The following is a 16,690-nucleotide window of genomic DNA, read 5'->3' as shown; positions in this document are numbered from 1 at the left end:
CACACTGAACTTTTTTGTTTCTATATTGGTTTACTGCAATTAAAAACTAATATATGTATCAAAGAAAATTCAGAAAATAAAGAAACATTGAGAAAGTGAAAGACTATTAAATCTCCCCAGGCTCATATTATTAACACAAAAAATCACTTTTAATATTTTGGTACATTTCCTTCAGGCTTTTTTGCCCTATGCATACATTTTCATCCATAAATGTAATCATCTTGTCGATGCTATTTTGTAGCAAGTTTTTTCTTTCACTTAATATATATACTATTTTTTCAAGTCTTTATAGCTATTGTTTTTCTTTTTTATTTCCTTGAGATTGGGTCTTTCTATGTTGCCCAGGCTGTACTTGAACTCCTGGGCTCAGGTGATCCTCCTGCCTCAGCCTCCTGAGAAGCTGGGACTTCAGGCGCATGCAGCCTTGCTTGGCGAAATATTATCTTTAGTGTTTTGTGTGATATAACACTGAGTGAGCACAGCCTACATGGTTTATTTAGCCATCACTCAGTGGTTGGATATTTAGGGTATTTCATCATTATTGTCTTTGAAAATTAAATAAAACAAAATTTGATGAAAGTCCAAGGTGGCCCTACACAGTGGCTGAATATATCCCATCAGTCTGTTACATTATTCACATGTAAAGGGAAAAACAACCCCCTAAAACTCTGCATCTGAGAGGGGTATATATTAAATTAAGCTTAAGGAAGTGCTTATGAACAGTAGAAAATGAGAGTTGGTAAATGGAGTCATTTTATTTCATAAAGGTGCCTTAGAGCTTTAAGCCCAAACCCCTATACTTTGAGTCACTTTGGATTTTGTGCATCTGTCTATGATGCACCGTGATTTTGTCTTATACAGTGTTCAGTGCGATGCATTAAATCTTTCTTCCTTCACAGTTATCAGAATCTGTGGAATAGGACCTGAGCAAACCTAGAAAAGTCTCTCTGCTTGTCTGTTTAGATTTTTTTTTTTTTTTTTTTTAGATGGAGTTTCCCTCTTGTCACCCAGGTTGGAGGGCAATGGCGTGATCTGGGCTCACTGCAACCTCTGCCTCCCAGGTTTGAGCGATTCTCCTGCCTGAGCCTCCCCAGTAGCTGGGACTGCAGGTGCGGGCCACCACGCCTGGCTAATTTTTTTGTATTTTTAGTAGAGATGGGGTTTCACCATGTTGACCAGGCTGGTCTCGAACTCTTGACCTCAGGTGATCCACCCACCTTGGCCTCCCAAAGTGTTGGGATTACAGGTGTGAGCCACCGCACCTGGCCCTGTTTAGATATTTTAAAACAATCTTTCAATTCTGAGTAGAATAGTATTTGTATAATAGTTTTGAGTTGAAGGCAAATACTTTCAAAGAGTTCAGTTCTTTTCTTTTCAAAATGTAAGTTATAAAAATGCATGATTCTTCCTGAGGAGCCAGCTAGGCATCAGACTCTGGAGCCGGACAGCCTGGGTTTATTTCCTGCTCCACCACTTTCGGCTGGGTGAACTTGGGTATGTTACTTGACTTGCCTGGGTGTCAATTTTCTCATCTAGAAAATGGGAATAATACTATTCACTCATAGGTTTATTGGGCTGGTTTAAATAAGTTAAAACACAGTGGTAACTACTACTGTTCTCAACAGGTTCTTAAGGGTCTGCGTTTCTAGCGCTTTAGCACTTCAATGGCATTTATAATGTTCTGGACTATCCTTCACTGAGTGGTTTTTCTGTGAGTATTTCTATGAGTATTTCTTCCCCAATCAGTTTATGATGATGGTAATCATACTGGCCACCACTTTTGATGGAGTATTATAATACACACTCTACATGTATTACAAAATGTAAATCTCATTGCCTTTTATGAGGTATGCGTTTTCACTATTTTCTTTTTAGAAGTTTAGTAACTACAGGTTGTAGAGGTTAAGTAACTTGCTCAAGGTCATAAAATTGCTAAATCTGGAACTTGGAACTAAATTCTAGTCTGGTGTATGTGTCACCACCCTGCTTTTGTAATTTCCTTTAAGGAAGGGACTTTTATGCTTTTTAGATCCCTTACAGATTTCAGCACAGTTCCATGAACAGAGTAGGTCCTCAGTAAGGTGTTTTTTTTGTTTTTTTTTTTTTTAAATTTGAGATGAAGTCTTGCTCTGTCGCCAGGCTGGAGTGTAGTGGCACAATCTCAACTCAGTGCAACCTCTGCCTCCCGGGTTCAAGCAATTCTCCTGCCTCAACTTCCCAAGTAGCTGGGACTACAGGTGCACACCACCATGCCCGACTAGTTTTTGTATTTTTGGTAGAGACGGGGTTTTACCATATTGGCCAGGATGGTCTTGATCACTTGACCTCATGATCCGCTAGCCTCAGCCTCCCAAAGTGCTGGGATTACAGATGTGAGCCACTGCGCCCAGCCAGTTTTTTGTGTTTTTAAATGAATGAAGGTAGAAGTGATCCTGTGGATAGTAGAATTTTTTTCTCCAGTAAGATAACCAACAATACTGCTTTTTAATCAATGAAATTATGAGTCTTAGAATTTTGTTCTGCTTCCATATTACATCTATGAGAATGATGAATTTGTAATTATTTGTGTATGAAACTGGTTGTATTTCATGTGAAAAAAATGTACAGACCCTGTATTTGAGACTCTGATTTGAGAAAACCTGAATTAGCATTACTTCGATAACCACTGAAGCAATTTTAATTTAAATAAAGGATACAACTAATTCTGGATCTGTTTTTAGCTATTTCATTGACACACTTTTATTGAGCATATACATTGTGCAAAGCTCTCTGCAGGGGACTAAGGATTTAAGGATGAATATGATGGTTTCTATATGTAAGAGGATTTTATCCAATATCATGGGTTTAGCTACACCCTGATGCTAATGACCCCCATATATCTTTAACCCCAGCCCTTACCCTTTTGTCTTCATTATTCATCTCTGTGTTGGATACTTCCACATGGATGTCTCATAGGTCTCCAGACTGAATTATTATCTCATCCTCAGCACCCACGATGCCTCACTACATATTACATTCTTGTACCTGTTATATATTCCACCTCTGTTGGTGAACCACTGTCTAAAGTAACCATTCACACCACTGTCCAAACTTCAACCTTCAAACAAACAAAAAAACCACAAGTAATCTTTGATTCCATTTTCTCCCTAACGTTTTACATTTGGCCATTCACCAATCCTGCTGACTTTTTCCCCCTAAATATCATCAAGAACTGTGAAGGATTTGAGACTTTATCTTACTTGCAAATGAACTTGCCTGCCACAGTTACATGGATGCTGGCAAAAGACTAAGGATTCCTGGGTTAAAGACAAAGAACTTTATTAGTCATAGCAATAGCAATAGCCAGAGTGTTTCTCCAAGACCCAACTCCCATAGGATGTCATGAAGACGGCCAGGTGACATGCAGTGCATTGTGTTACAGGAGAGGAATTCTGAACTTAAGGAAACCAAATCTTTTATATTGGGTAACAAAGATGCTTCACCTTTGCTCCAGAGGGAGATCATTTCTTCCAAGGCTGTTCTCCATATAAACATCTTTGAAAAGTTAGTTGGAACCAAGGGCAGCCTGTGCTTTGCTCACGAGATGTGCAGAAACCGAAGGGACTCATGGAGAATGTCTCCCAACAAATACTTCTTGCATCTGTTCCCTCTGCTCCTTCTTCTTTTTTTTTTTTTTTTTTAATCGAAGGTCCCTTACTGCTCCTGCTTCTGTGAGTAGCAGTGACCAGGGGAAAAGGGAGAGGAACCAGCTGTCACAGGGAGGGGTCATCTCCACAACATTCCATTTATACACAGAACTAAACAGACAAACACAGAGTCACTACTGCGGTTAGAAGTTGGCAGCATAGGAAGGGGGAGGAACAGGTGGGGAGTGGGGGTGTTGTTAAAAAAAATACAGGCCACGCCACAACTGGGGTGCCTGGGGAGAATTTGGTTTGCTTCCACCCAAGAGGAATCAGAAGATCAAAAGCAGTTTGGGAAGACCAGAACCATCAGGGATGGAGGGAGGAGGAAAATCCAGGGGGTGGGGGGTCTGTTTGGCAACTGGGGTGAAGGGATTGCACTCCCTCTGCTGGGATCCTCCCCAGCCCTTCAGGTTTGAGAGGAAGGGAACAGCCTGCAACCCCCAACAGTAGATGTGGGGCTGCCAGATGCTCCAGGCAGGGGACCAGAAGGGGCTCACAAAGGCTTGTCCTCCAGGGAGATGACCGCACTGCCCCCCAGCTTCTCTGCCAGGGTGCAGCGGTCCTTGACCTCCTCATAGCAGTTTGCGTGTAATTCATGCTTGACCCCTGTCAGGTTCTTCTTGATGGCGTCCTTGGAGCTGGAATAGGTCATTTTGCTGTTAAGGGGCGCAGACTCAGGGACCCAGAAGATAAACACCAGGTCCTCCTTCTTGCTCTCCTTGGTCCTGTAGGCTGTGTCATAGAGGGCGTAGTGGCAGTCCTTATCTGGCAGCATCCTGACAAAGGTGGCACAGGGGTTGTCGATAGTCTGGCCTACATTGCCCACCAGGATCTTCTTGATGACGTTCTTCTTGTCCTCACCAAGGCAGAAGAGCACTGCCTTCTTGTGCTTCTTCACCTCCTCTGGCATTGAAGACTTACGCACCTTCATGCCGTTGAACATGTTCATGACACCATCACACAGCCACACCGGAGGCCATGTTTCCGGAAGCGAAAAGGAGAGGGCTCGGAGAGCCGCAGAAGATGAGAGCTCTGCAGCCGCTGCCGGGACCCGACTGCCCTCTGCTCCTTCTTTGCACCATTAGATGGACATTGCTCATAGGAAGACTGCAACAACTTTTTAGCTGATTTCCCTAAGTCTGGGTGGGTCCCTCTTCATATCAGTCCTCCACACCTTGCTGAAGTAGCCTCCTGAGACACAGATCTGACTCTTTCCTGCTTAAAGCCATTTACTGCCTGCCTGTTGTCTATAGGAAAGGCCCAAGCTCCTTAGCATGATACCAAAGGGATTTTCAGACCAGCCCTTGCTGATCCGTCTAGACTTAGGAGGGCAGCATATCAGAGTGATTATCTCCTTTACTGCCCCAGTGGCTTAACCTTTGTAGCCTCGTTTCCTCATTGCTAACATTAGGATGATAAAACCTACCTCATGGGTTGGTGAGAATTAATCAGCTCACACAGGGTTAGCCCTCAGTAAATGTTGGCTGGTATGGTTGTGTTTTTCCACTCTCTGCCTCACACTTTAAGATCAGGCTACATGGTTTTCTGCTCACTCTGTGTCCCTTTTCACCATGGTTAGTGCCTTTATTCCTGCCACCCACTCTTCTTGCAATGTCCTCCAAACCCTATTGCCAGGCTTCACGCTGGTTAGGCACATCCTCTTCCTTCTCTTGGATGCTCCATGCACATGTCGGCCATTGAGCTATAAATATCTACTAATAAGTCAGTTACTGCTGCTAGACTATTAACTTTATGGGGATGGGGGTTGTTTTATTTGTCTTTGTGTTGCTAGCACATAGCATGTGTTGAAGAAAATGGTGGATGAGTACACGAAAGAACAAAAGGAATTCACAGTCTGCTAGGGTATTTGGGGTCTAGGGATGAAGGGTGGAAGGCAGCTAAGTAGCTTAATAATAACAGGTGAGAGAATCTGGGTAAAGTTGGGGCTGAGGTGAGAATTAGGCCCTATAGGAGTCCAGTGTAGGGAGTTTGCTTGTTGAGTGTGGTGCATGTGGTGAGGCAGCCTGTTTAAAGTTACCTCCTCAATGAAATAAAGCAGCCCCTTCTAGGCAATCTTAATTACTCCCTTTCCTGAAAGAATCTATTGCAATTGGAAGGTCATGCAATCTGCCTTCTTGTAAGATCTTCAGTTCCTCGGAATACAATGAATTCTCTATTACCTGGAGGAGGGGGTAGAAAGGAGCTTCTTTTTAATTAAATTGTCTCTGCAACAGAAAGTGACTTTTTCCCGCCTTTTGAAGTCTTCCAGTTGTCCTCAGCCTGGCTCAAATCACTCTCCTTGAATTCATTGTTACATTAGTGCACCCTGCATTGTGAGTTATAATTTAATGTGAGCATATCTAATTCTCTAATGAGATGGAGACTCTTTGGGAGTTTATGTTTTTTTTTCCCTGAAATGTCTAATGTCATACTTTTGAATTAAGAAGGCCTTCTACATATATTTATAGACTGGGTGAGTTTCTCCATACATATGTTAAGAACTTTCAAATAATTAGAGCACAGCCTTGATTTCAGAATGCCAATGATCTTCTCCAGGGCTTCAGCTTCCCTGAAAGAACAGCTACTCAGGGCCTATTATTAAATGTTTAAGGTGCCATTTTTTATTAACTTTGAAATCAAAACAAGTATTTGGAAAATATTGATAAATGAACAAACAAAAAAACCTGAAGTAACCCTACTAGTAGTTGTGATAACTACTATTATAATAGTATTTGGAGTATGTCTCTATAATCTGTCTTCCTTGGCTTCATGTTTTTGCTTCTCTTTCTCTTTCAATGAGTGAGGTCATCTTTTATCACTCATCTGGCAATCTGCTTTCTTCTCCTTAACATCAGTAACATCAGTAGATATTTATTAAAAGTGATGATGCTGGAGAATTTCTTTTAGGTTCCTGTTTCAACCCATAACCCACTGTTTTGCCTTTTTTTTTTGCCACTGCCTGCCTTTTTTTGATTTCTGTTTGTCTCTCTGGATTGACCCACTATTGTGTTCTGATCTCTGATACCTGCATGCATCTTCATAGTAACTTCCAACTTTTGGAAGTGTCTGCTGTGCCCCAGATACTTGTATGTATTTTACCTGCTTTAAATATCTATTTTTGGATAGACTGGATATTTGTAGTCTCCATCCACAGATGAGGAATTTGGTGTAGAGATTTAGTAATTTATAAAAGATCATGAAGCTTAGATGGAGCCTGAACTTGTGTTTTTATACTCAGCACCTCCTCTAGTATGTGAAACTGCCATCTTTAGCTTCAAACTTCTTCTGGAATACTAGTTTTTGGGTGCCATGTCTAATCAGTTTTCAGCTCTACAATATTCCTTGAAGGGCACTGCAACCCACACCCTGGGGCCAGCATAGTGAATTTTATATATTTTTATATTTTTTGTTTGCGAGAGAGAGAGACAATGTGTGTGTGTGTGTGTGTGTGTGTATGTGTGTGTGTGTGTGTGTGTTTGAGAAATCAGCTGTTGTTCTTGCTTTCACTCCTCGTGATGAGGCCTGCCCCTCACATCTGTTTTCAGCCCCTGTTCCTCAATACCAGAGTTATTTTCTATTAACTCAATGCACCTTTTCTTTGTAACTCTTGTCAATTTTCTCTCCAGCCACCTGCACAGTCTCTGGCTTGCTCTCAGGCTGTAAGTTCTTTGTATACTTGCTGTTTTCGATAACCTCAGCTCAAGATTTAATGTCAAGGTGGGGGCCCTATTAAAGATGCCATGAATCATCCTTTCTTTGTTTGAAGATTTCCGTGTTGGCAAGTGGGCAGATAGAAGTAGCTGTAGGTTTCCCAACCAGATGTACTGGTAGCTGAGATGCGGGCATTCAGCTGAAGTACATTCCTATCATTATTTGGCAAAGAAAGAGCCACTGAGATTAAGAGCATGATCCTTGCTTGTGATCTGGCTTCATCAACGGAATCATAGAGCCTCTGTGTTGGAAAGGGACTTAAAATCATCTGCAACTGCATGGCTCGATACTTGAGGGAACTGAGGCAATAGATAAAGGAAGTGATGTAACGTTATAGAATCCTAAGCCTTCAAGGGACTTTTGACATGACCTGACTCTGCGCTCTTATTTTATGAGGAAGAATAGTGAGGCCTCGAGAAGCTCACTAACACTCCTAATGAGGCACAGCATGTTACTGCAGAGCAAGGACTCTACTGACTACAGGACATGGGCCCTGGAGGTGAAGTCGCTAAGGGGGATCTGTAGGATTTGGCTGGTTACGAGAACTCCCCGACTGTCTCCTCCAGGCTGGCTTCCATGGGCCTCTGTTGAACTATCAGTCCGGTGTTCTTGCCTCTGTCCCCACAGCCCTGTGGAGGTCTTCTTCCCCCTGAAAGATGGTGACTGCCTTCTCCAGAGTGGTGGGAGTGAGGGAAACAGCAAGGGGAAATTGGGAAACAGGAAGCCAGGGAGAGGAGCAAGCGGTGTTGGGGCTGTACATGCTGGCTCCGTGCCTTGGTGTTGTGTGTTTCTAGAGGGTTTCAACTGTGTAGTAAAGACAGAACTTGGGGGGACATTCTCCCTGTGGTGGGACAGCAGTGTTCACAGCCTTCACAAAGTATTCCCCGCAAGAACTACTCATCCTTCACGGCCGACTTCCACCATAGCAGTTCAGTCTTCTGCTGTTTCTTCTGGTACCAGCCTATAGATTGGGCAAGGAGAAAGATCAGGTTTGTAAAGAGATCTTTCTGGTCCTTCCAGTAATAAAGCCCCTTGGACAAGGGCCAGGGAGATTCATCTCCCAGAGACTCCTGTGCTCTAGGTGGTGGTAGAGGCTTCCTGCCAGAAGGATCTGAGGCAGAGGACGTGGATGGTGCCATGCTGGCGTCTCTGTGCATCTGGCAGCGCAACAAAGGACTTCTGTCTGCCCCGTGAGGCTGGGTCGATAAAACCCACTTCAATTGAAAGCCACCGCACTTTAGCAACTTGATAATTAAAATTCTAATATGTGAATTAAAGAAAACAAGGGGCTGTGTTCCTACCATTTTAAAATACAGCTGCAGTGATTCCACTATTGTTTCCTTTGACGGAGCTGTGGTTTTCCTACACCTTTGTTTGAGGCTTTGATTCAGATATGCTCCCTGCGGCTGATAAGTCCCGTGTGTCTACTCACTCGTTAGATGGTGCGTGGGGATGATTCTTCTGTGATGTGGAGAATCAAAGATCGTGTCTTCAAGTTATGTGAGGTGGGCTAAGTGGCATCTCATCAAGAGCAGAGGTAAAAACAAAACTCATGGAAAAGGTACTTCCTGACCTCCCTTTTTGTTTCCTGAGTGATTTAAAACAATAAAGGCCAAATCGAAGAGAAAACCGATGCAGCCGATACCTGGACCTACAGATTGATTTATTTCCGTGAACACTCTGGGAAAATGGCTACTTGTCGCTTTCTGTTATTAATAAAGAGGTCACTTTATCATTAGGCCTTTGAATCTGTATTTAATGGCTAAAGCAGATGGTTATAATTTCTGACTTGGTGTGGCCACCTTATTAATAAAAAAGAACTGATGGAAACAAAAAGGCGTCTTCATTTTTAACTCCAGAAGCATAACACAAATGCTTTCCAGTCTTTCTTTGTGTGGAGAGCAGACCGAGTGACTGCAGTAAGATCCTGTTACACATTTGAAAAAAGACTTTGCAGAGTGGAGGTAACTCAGTTTGAATCCTTCTTTTGTTAAACTTTAAAAGAACACTATAAATATATGCCCCTTTCCTTGAAGAAGGTATTTCGAAGGAAGCTTCAGGATTATATTTAAAAGTCAATTAATATTTTAATAACATAAGGAAACTAAAAAACTAATTGATTTCAAATAGTGGAGGCCTGTGGTACTTTCTAAAATTATTCTTTTTGCTTAAACCACTATGAACTGCTTTTTTGGATTTAATTACTAGGCTTAGATGAATGTGCCATGTATCTTATTTTGGTTATTTTAAAATTCATTTGGAATTAAAAAAAAATCAATAATGGCAAAAACGTCTGGCAGTGGATTTCTGCTTGAGTTCATCAAGCCTGTATATTCCCCTGTAATGATCAGGAGTTTGAAATCATGGTTATCATCCTGGAAATTTTTTGTCCCCAAAGGGACAAACCTACATTCGTGAAGACAGAATGATTTAGAATCTTAATGTACCCAGTCAACCAAGTGAACAGAGCAGAAAAATGCTGCGAATTCTTCACATAGGCTCAGAAGAGCTCTTTAATTCACTTAGATACCTAAAGACTTATTGATATGTCAGGCTGTGGGCAGCGTCCTGGGGTCTGTTATGGCAATGAACTCCTCCTGGTCCTTAGGTGACAAGAATGGGATGAGTGTGCTATGCCTGGCTCTGAAATAAAGAAAAAACATGGAATGTTAAGGATCTTAAAGTATTCAAGGGTTTCTTTGCCCACTTGTTTTCAATCTTTTTTTAATTAATGATGTCTTTCAGAGCTGTCCATGGACCCACATTTAGAAGTGGTTTGAATTTCAAATTATCAATGATAATTATTGTTTTCTATTTACATTAACCAAAGGCATGTATAGCAACCCATTCAGTTCATTAGTTTATTGTTTTTTTTTGTTTGTTTATTCTTCAATATTTAGCCTGTATTTACTTTTGGCTTGACACCATGCCAAGAGTTTGTGATGGCCATCAGGCTTGTTTAAAATGCCTAAAATAGGGTCAGGAGCAGTGGCTAACACCTGTAATCCCAGCATTTTTGGAGGCCGAGGCCGGAGGATCACTTGAGCTCAGTAGTTTGAGACCATCCTTGGCAACATAGTGACACCTCATCTCTACGAAAATTTAAAAAGTTAGCCGGGTGTGGTGGTGTGTACCTGTGGTCCCAGCTACTCCAGAGGCTGAGATAAGAAGATCACTTGAGCCCAGGAGGTCAAGGTTGCAGTAAGCAGTGATGGTACCCCACACTCCAGCCTGCATGACAGAGTGAGACCCTGTCTCAAAATAAATAAATGAATAAAAATAACTAAAATGCTCCAAAACAGTAGATGGATTTTTGTTTTTCCTCCCATCTCAGATTCCTGGATATCTAGAACAATCCATGACTAAGCCATCATGCTTTGTTTTCTTTTTCAACCTCTGATATATTTTAAGTACACAGAAAAGCAAACAAAACCCATTTTAGATAAAAATATTTTTTATTTGTTTCAGATTTTTAAAAGAAAGAAAACATTATAGATACAACAAAAGCTCCTGGTGTACCCCTCCTAAATCCTGTCTCTTTTCTTCTCCAGAGATAATCTCTCTTCTAAATGTGATGTCTTTTCATTCCCAGGCATGTTTTTATATTTTTGCTCTCTGTGCATAAATGCACTAATAGGGCTACTAAAAATAGTGCTTTGCCTATTTTTAAATTGTGTATAAATGGGAACTTACTGTACCTGTCATACATCTTGCTATTTTTGCTCAATGTTATGTTTTTGATATTAACTTTGTTAATTTAGGAATTGCATGTTGATCTAAGAAGTTATTTTAGTGTTGTGCAGTAAGTATGCACAGCAACTAAATCACAATTAATGTACCCATTCACCTGTCTTCATTTTTTGTGTATTATAAACAATGCTGCCATGAAAACTTTGACTTGTCTTTCTGTAAAAATGGGCGAACTTTTTCTAGGCCAAATACCTAGGAATAGAATAGAGTATGCATGTCTTTGGCTTCCCTAGGTGCTGCGGAATTGCTCTCCAACAGCCTTATGCCAGTGTGAGCTCCTTCCTACAGGATACAAGTTCCCGTTGCTCTTTACCCTTTCTAACTCTTGGTATTGGAAGTATTTTTAGATTTTGCTTATTCAACATGTATGAGAGAAACTATCACAGTTTGGATGTATAAAGATATGTCAAGTTGAGTAAAGATGTTAGAGCTAAGACGAGATTTTTTTTTTCCTTTTCCTCCTGTTCTAGCTATATCGTTCTAGCTATATTATAGGGCAGATTTGAGTTTCTGCTTGAGTAGAATTATCTTCATCAAAGCCTACTTTGGCCCTAATTAGTTTGCTATACATCCATTGTACACAGAACACATTATGTACTTTTCTAAGGAACTGAAGAGACAAAGTCCAAACTTATAGAACCTATGTTGGGGGTGCATAGCAGGAGATACTGGGGCCCAATTTACAGTGGGTTCATTGCACTGGCCAGTGAATTCAGGGACCTTGCTCTCTATACCAGCAGAGATTGCTGCCTGGGTGGCTCTTTGGGTGTTTGGTTTGTTTGTTTATTTGTTTATTTGTTTGTTTGTTTTGAGATGGAGTCTCACTCTGTCTCCAAGCTGGAGTGCAGTGGCATGATCTAGGCTCACTGCAACTTCCATCTCCCGGGTTCAAGCGATTGTCCTGCCTCAGCCTCCCAAGTAGTTGGGACTATAGGCGCATGCCACCATGCCCAGCTAATTTTTGAATTTTAAGTAGAGACGGGGTTTCACCATGTTGGCCAGGATGGTCTCAATTTCTTGACCTTGTGATCTGCTAGCCTCAGTCTCCCAAAGTACTGAGATTACAGGCGTGAGCCACCGTGCCCAGTTGCTTGTTGGGTTTTAATGTCCATAAAATGAGAGATTGCATTAGTCATTCCTTCTTCAAGTGCAGATTTTCTTTTCTGCTTTCAAAATTCCATGCTTCTAAGTGGCGTTGACCCTTGTTACTTTAAAAAGTCTTTAAAATCACTAATACTTAATTGGTATTGAGAACAGAAGAATTTAATGCAGGAGCCACCACTAAGTGAAGAGCAGTTAAAAATGTTAAGAAGTTACCTTCAAAATTCTAATCTAATTAAAATTATGTAAAAAAAGACCACCATCACTCATGTATAAAGATGACAGGGAAAAATAACAATGAATAGACTGTAGGTGATTATTCCCCTCATTGCTGTACTTTTCTGTTTTCCAAAGTTTTTTTAATGGTCATAGAGTAATATTCTTGGAAGAAAATAATAAGCATATGCAAACAATTATAAGCTCATTTGGTAGGAAAATAAGAAAGTGATTTACACAAAACATGTGCTGGGCAAAGGAGAGAACACCTGTATATGAAAAATGATTTGTAATGATTTTGTAAATAATCCTATAATCCTTCCTTGGGTTAAGGTTGGTGGATGATAAGTGTTTTTCTTTAGGTTTTGCTGTTGGAAATATCCAGGGAAGATGGAAGACAACTAGACTGGCATCTTACCTAAAAGCAGTGGCATAGCAGGTGGTAGAACAATTTGAGCTTCTCTCATTGGGTTTTAAGACCAAAGATGGAATGTATCTGAAAATAATAAGAGCTATTTATGACAAACCCACAGCCAGTATCATACTGAATGGGCAAAAACTGGAAGCATTCCCTTTGAAAACTGGCACAAGACAGGGATGCCCTCTCTCACCACTCCTATTCAACGTAGTGTTGGAAGTTCTGGCTAGGGCAATCAGGCAAGAGAAAGAAATACAGGGTATTCGGTTAGGAAAAGAAGAAGTCAAATTGTCCCTGTTTGCAGATGACATGATTGTATATTTAGAAAACCCCATCATCTCAGCCCAAAATCTCCTTAAGCTGATAAGCAACTTCAGCAAAGTCTCAGGATACAAAAGCAATGTGCAAAAATCACAAGCATTCTTATACACCAATAACAGACAAACAGAGAGCCAAACCATGAATGAATTCCCATTCACAATTGCTTCAAAGAGAATAAAATACCTAGGAATCCAACTTACGAGGAATGTAAAGGACCTCTTCAAGGAGAACTATAAACCACTGCTCAGTGAAATAAAAGAGGACACAAACAAATGGAAGAACATACCATGCTCATGGATAGGAAGAATCAATATTGTGAAAATGGCCATACTGCCCAAGGTAATTTATAGATTCAATGCCATCCCCATTAAGCTACCAATGACTTTCTTCACAGAATTGGAAAAAACTGCTTTAAAGTTCATATGGAACCAAAAAACACCCCGCATTGCCAAGACAATCCTAAGCCAAAAGAACAAAGTTGGAGGCATCACACTACCTGACTTCAAACTATACTACAAGGCTACAGTAACCAAAACAGCATGGTGCTGGTACCAAAACAGAGATATAGACCAATGGAACAGAACAGAGCCCTCAGAAATAATACCACATATCTACAGCCATCTGATCTTTGACAAACCTGACAAAAACAAGAAATGGGGAAAGGATTCCCTATTTAATAAATGATGCTGGGAAAATTGGCTAGCCATAAGTAGAAAGCTGAAACTGGATCCTTTCCTTACTCCTTATATGAAAATTAATTCAAGATGGATTAGAGACTTAAATGTTAGACCTAAAAACATAAAAACCCTAGAAGAAAACCTAGGCAATACCATTCAGGACATAGGCATGGGCAAGGACTTCATGTCTAAAACACCAAAAGCAGTGGCAACAAAAGCTAAAATTGACAAATGGGATCTAATTAAACTAAAGAGCTTCTGCACAGCAAAAGAAACTACCATCAGAGTAAACAGGCAACCTACAGAATGGGAGAAAATTTTTGCAATCTACTCATCTGACAAAGGGCTAATATCCAGAACCTATAAAAAACTCAATCAAATTTACAAGAAAAAAACAAACAACCCCATCAAAAAGTGGGCAAAGGATATGAACAGACACTTCTCAAAAGAAGACATTCATACAGCCAACAGACACATGAAAAAATGCTCATCATCACTCACCATCAGGGAAATGCAAATCAAAACCACAATGAGATACCATCTCACACCAGTTAGAATGGCAATCATTAAAAAATCAGGAAACAACAGGTGCTGGAGAGGATGTGGAGAAATAGGAACACTTTTACACTGTTGGTGGGACTGTAAACTAGTTCAACCATAGTGGAAAACAGTGTGGCGATTCCTCAAGGATGTAGAACTAGAAATACCATTTGACCCAGCCATCCCATTACTGGGGATATACCCAAAGGATTATAAGTCATGCTGCTATAAAGACACATGCACATGTATGTTTATTGTGGCACTATTCACAAAGACTTGGAATCAACCCAAATGTCCATCAGTGACAGACTGGATTAAGAAAATGTGGCACATATACACCATGGAATACTCTGCAGCCATAAAAAAGGATGAGTTTGTGTCCTCTGTAGGGACATGGATGCAGCTGGAAACCATCATTCTCAGCAAACTATAGCAAGAACAGAAAACCAAATACCACGTGTTCTCACTCATAGGTGGGAATTGAACAATGAGATCACTTGGACACAGGAAGGGGAACATCACACACCAGGTCCTATTGTAAGGGGCGGGGGGGTGGGTAGCATTAGGAGATATACCTAATGTAAATGACAAGTTAATGGATGCAGCACACCAACATGGCACATGTATACATATGTAACAAACCTGCATGTTGTGCACATGTACCCTAGAACTTAAAGTATAATAATAAAAAAAGAAAAAAGAAAAGGTAGAAAGCAGAACTAAAGAGATTTTATTCATTAGGTCATGTAGATATTCCTATTCCAAAGGCATATGACAAATCCATAAGAGTGGAAGTAATCATAATGCCTACCATATATTAAGCATTAAATATACATATATTTTTCAATTCTGGAATAGCTGTGAATGTGGGAATAACTGTACTGACTGACAGGGGAGAGATCAGATAGGTTAAGAAACTTGCCCCATGTGCACAGCTCATCAGTGATGCTGCCTGGACTCAGCTGCCATCTGTTTCACTCTGCTGGGGCATACATGTATGTGTACCCTTGCCCTGGCAAACTCTTCCTTTTGTAGAGATAAAAGCAGCCTCCCGCAACTTTCCTATATATTTATTCTCATCCTGCACTCCTGAGCACCCATCCTTAGAAGTCTGCTCCCTCTTTCACACAACAGCCCTTCCGATCTTCAAAGAGGGCTATCGTGTCCATTTTTCCACTTCTCCCCTCTCGGTCTGTCATCTTGGAAAAGCTCAGAGAGGTGTTTTTATTCACAGATGCCTTGAGAAATTTCATGGTTTTTAGACTCATGCTGAGTTTGTCCAGATGTGCCAATATTTGTCTTATATGATATAAATTAATTGCCCAGAAGAGGAAGAAACCTTTGTAGACATTCACTAATGCAAACCAGTTCCTTTGAGTATTGATGGAGCTAAAAATGAAATATTGATGGAACTAAAAATGAAACAGATCATTTTCACTGTGAGAGTGTAGTTGTTGAATTCACATTCTACTTTTAGGACAAATCTGTTGCATGACAGTTCAGTCTTACCACATGCATTAACCATGGGAAACCCAGGGTGACATTTGTAATAGAGTCCTGCTTTTCTGTAAGGACTTCATACAGATGAAGTAAGTATGATACTCTTACATTTTATTACCAAGTTCTGTGGCCCAGGGTTTACAGCATAAGGTGGCAAATAATTTAGTTCCACTCAGATTTGGAAGAGTAACTATTATTATTATAAGTAAGATTTAAACTTACGGACAAGTACATACTCTTTCAGGAGAGTTCTAAGACTAAGATGTTGTGTCATTATCAGTACCTGGCATAAATATATGTATCTGAGTTCTCTTTGAGAATCATAATGGAAAAGATGTCTAAGATGATTTAACCTCAAGACATTAATAATGATTACACCCGTCCCCTGCTCCCAGCATCATAGTCATCAACTGCGGCAACAGCTGCTGCTAATGTTTTTTGGACTCCTGTGGTATGCCTGGTGACGTACTTTATATCAGCTAGCTCATTTTCAAAACTTGAGAACGCACTACATATACCATAGTAAGTACTGTTGTTAGCCTCGTTTTATAGATGAAAAAACTGAGAGGTTAAGTATTCTGCCCAAGATCATATATAGGTTGGGTATCCCTAATCTGAGAATCCAAAACCCAAAATGCGCCAAAATCTGAAACGTTTTGGCATGCCAACGTGATGCTCAAAGGTGCTCCTTGGATCATTTTGGATTTTGGGTTTTTGGATTAGGAATGTTCAGCTCCTATAAATGCATATATTCCAGGATCTGGAATACA

The 16,690-nt window shown here is 40.6% G+C and overlaps 1 protein-coding gene and 1 pseudogene across 2 annotated transcripts in view; one reads left to right on the top strand and one right to left on the bottom strand.

Annotated features, from left to right (window-relative positions):
• Positions 1-16,690, top strand: part of ROR1 (receptor tyrosine kinase like orphan receptor 1) — a 412,356-nt gene that overhangs the window by 65,729 nt on the left and 329,937 nt on the right. The gene's annotated exons all lie outside the window — the stretch shown is intronic.
• On the bottom strand, positions 3,666-4,666 carry LOC106999001 (cofilin-1 pseudogene; annotated as a pseudogene). Its single transcript, XR_001445616.3, has one exon. The product of XR_001445616.3 is annotated as a cofilin-1 pseudogene (transcript).

The sequence above is a fragment of the Macaca mulatta genome, chromosome 1 (assembly GCF_049350105.2).
Source record: "Macaca mulatta isolate MMU2019108-1 chromosome 1, T2T-MMU8v2.0, whole genome shotgun sequence".
Classification (NCBI taxonomy): domain Eukaryota; kingdom Metazoa; phylum Chordata; class Mammalia; order Primates; family Cercopithecidae; genus Macaca; species Macaca mulatta.
This window is presented reverse-complemented; position numbering and strand designations above follow the sequence as displayed.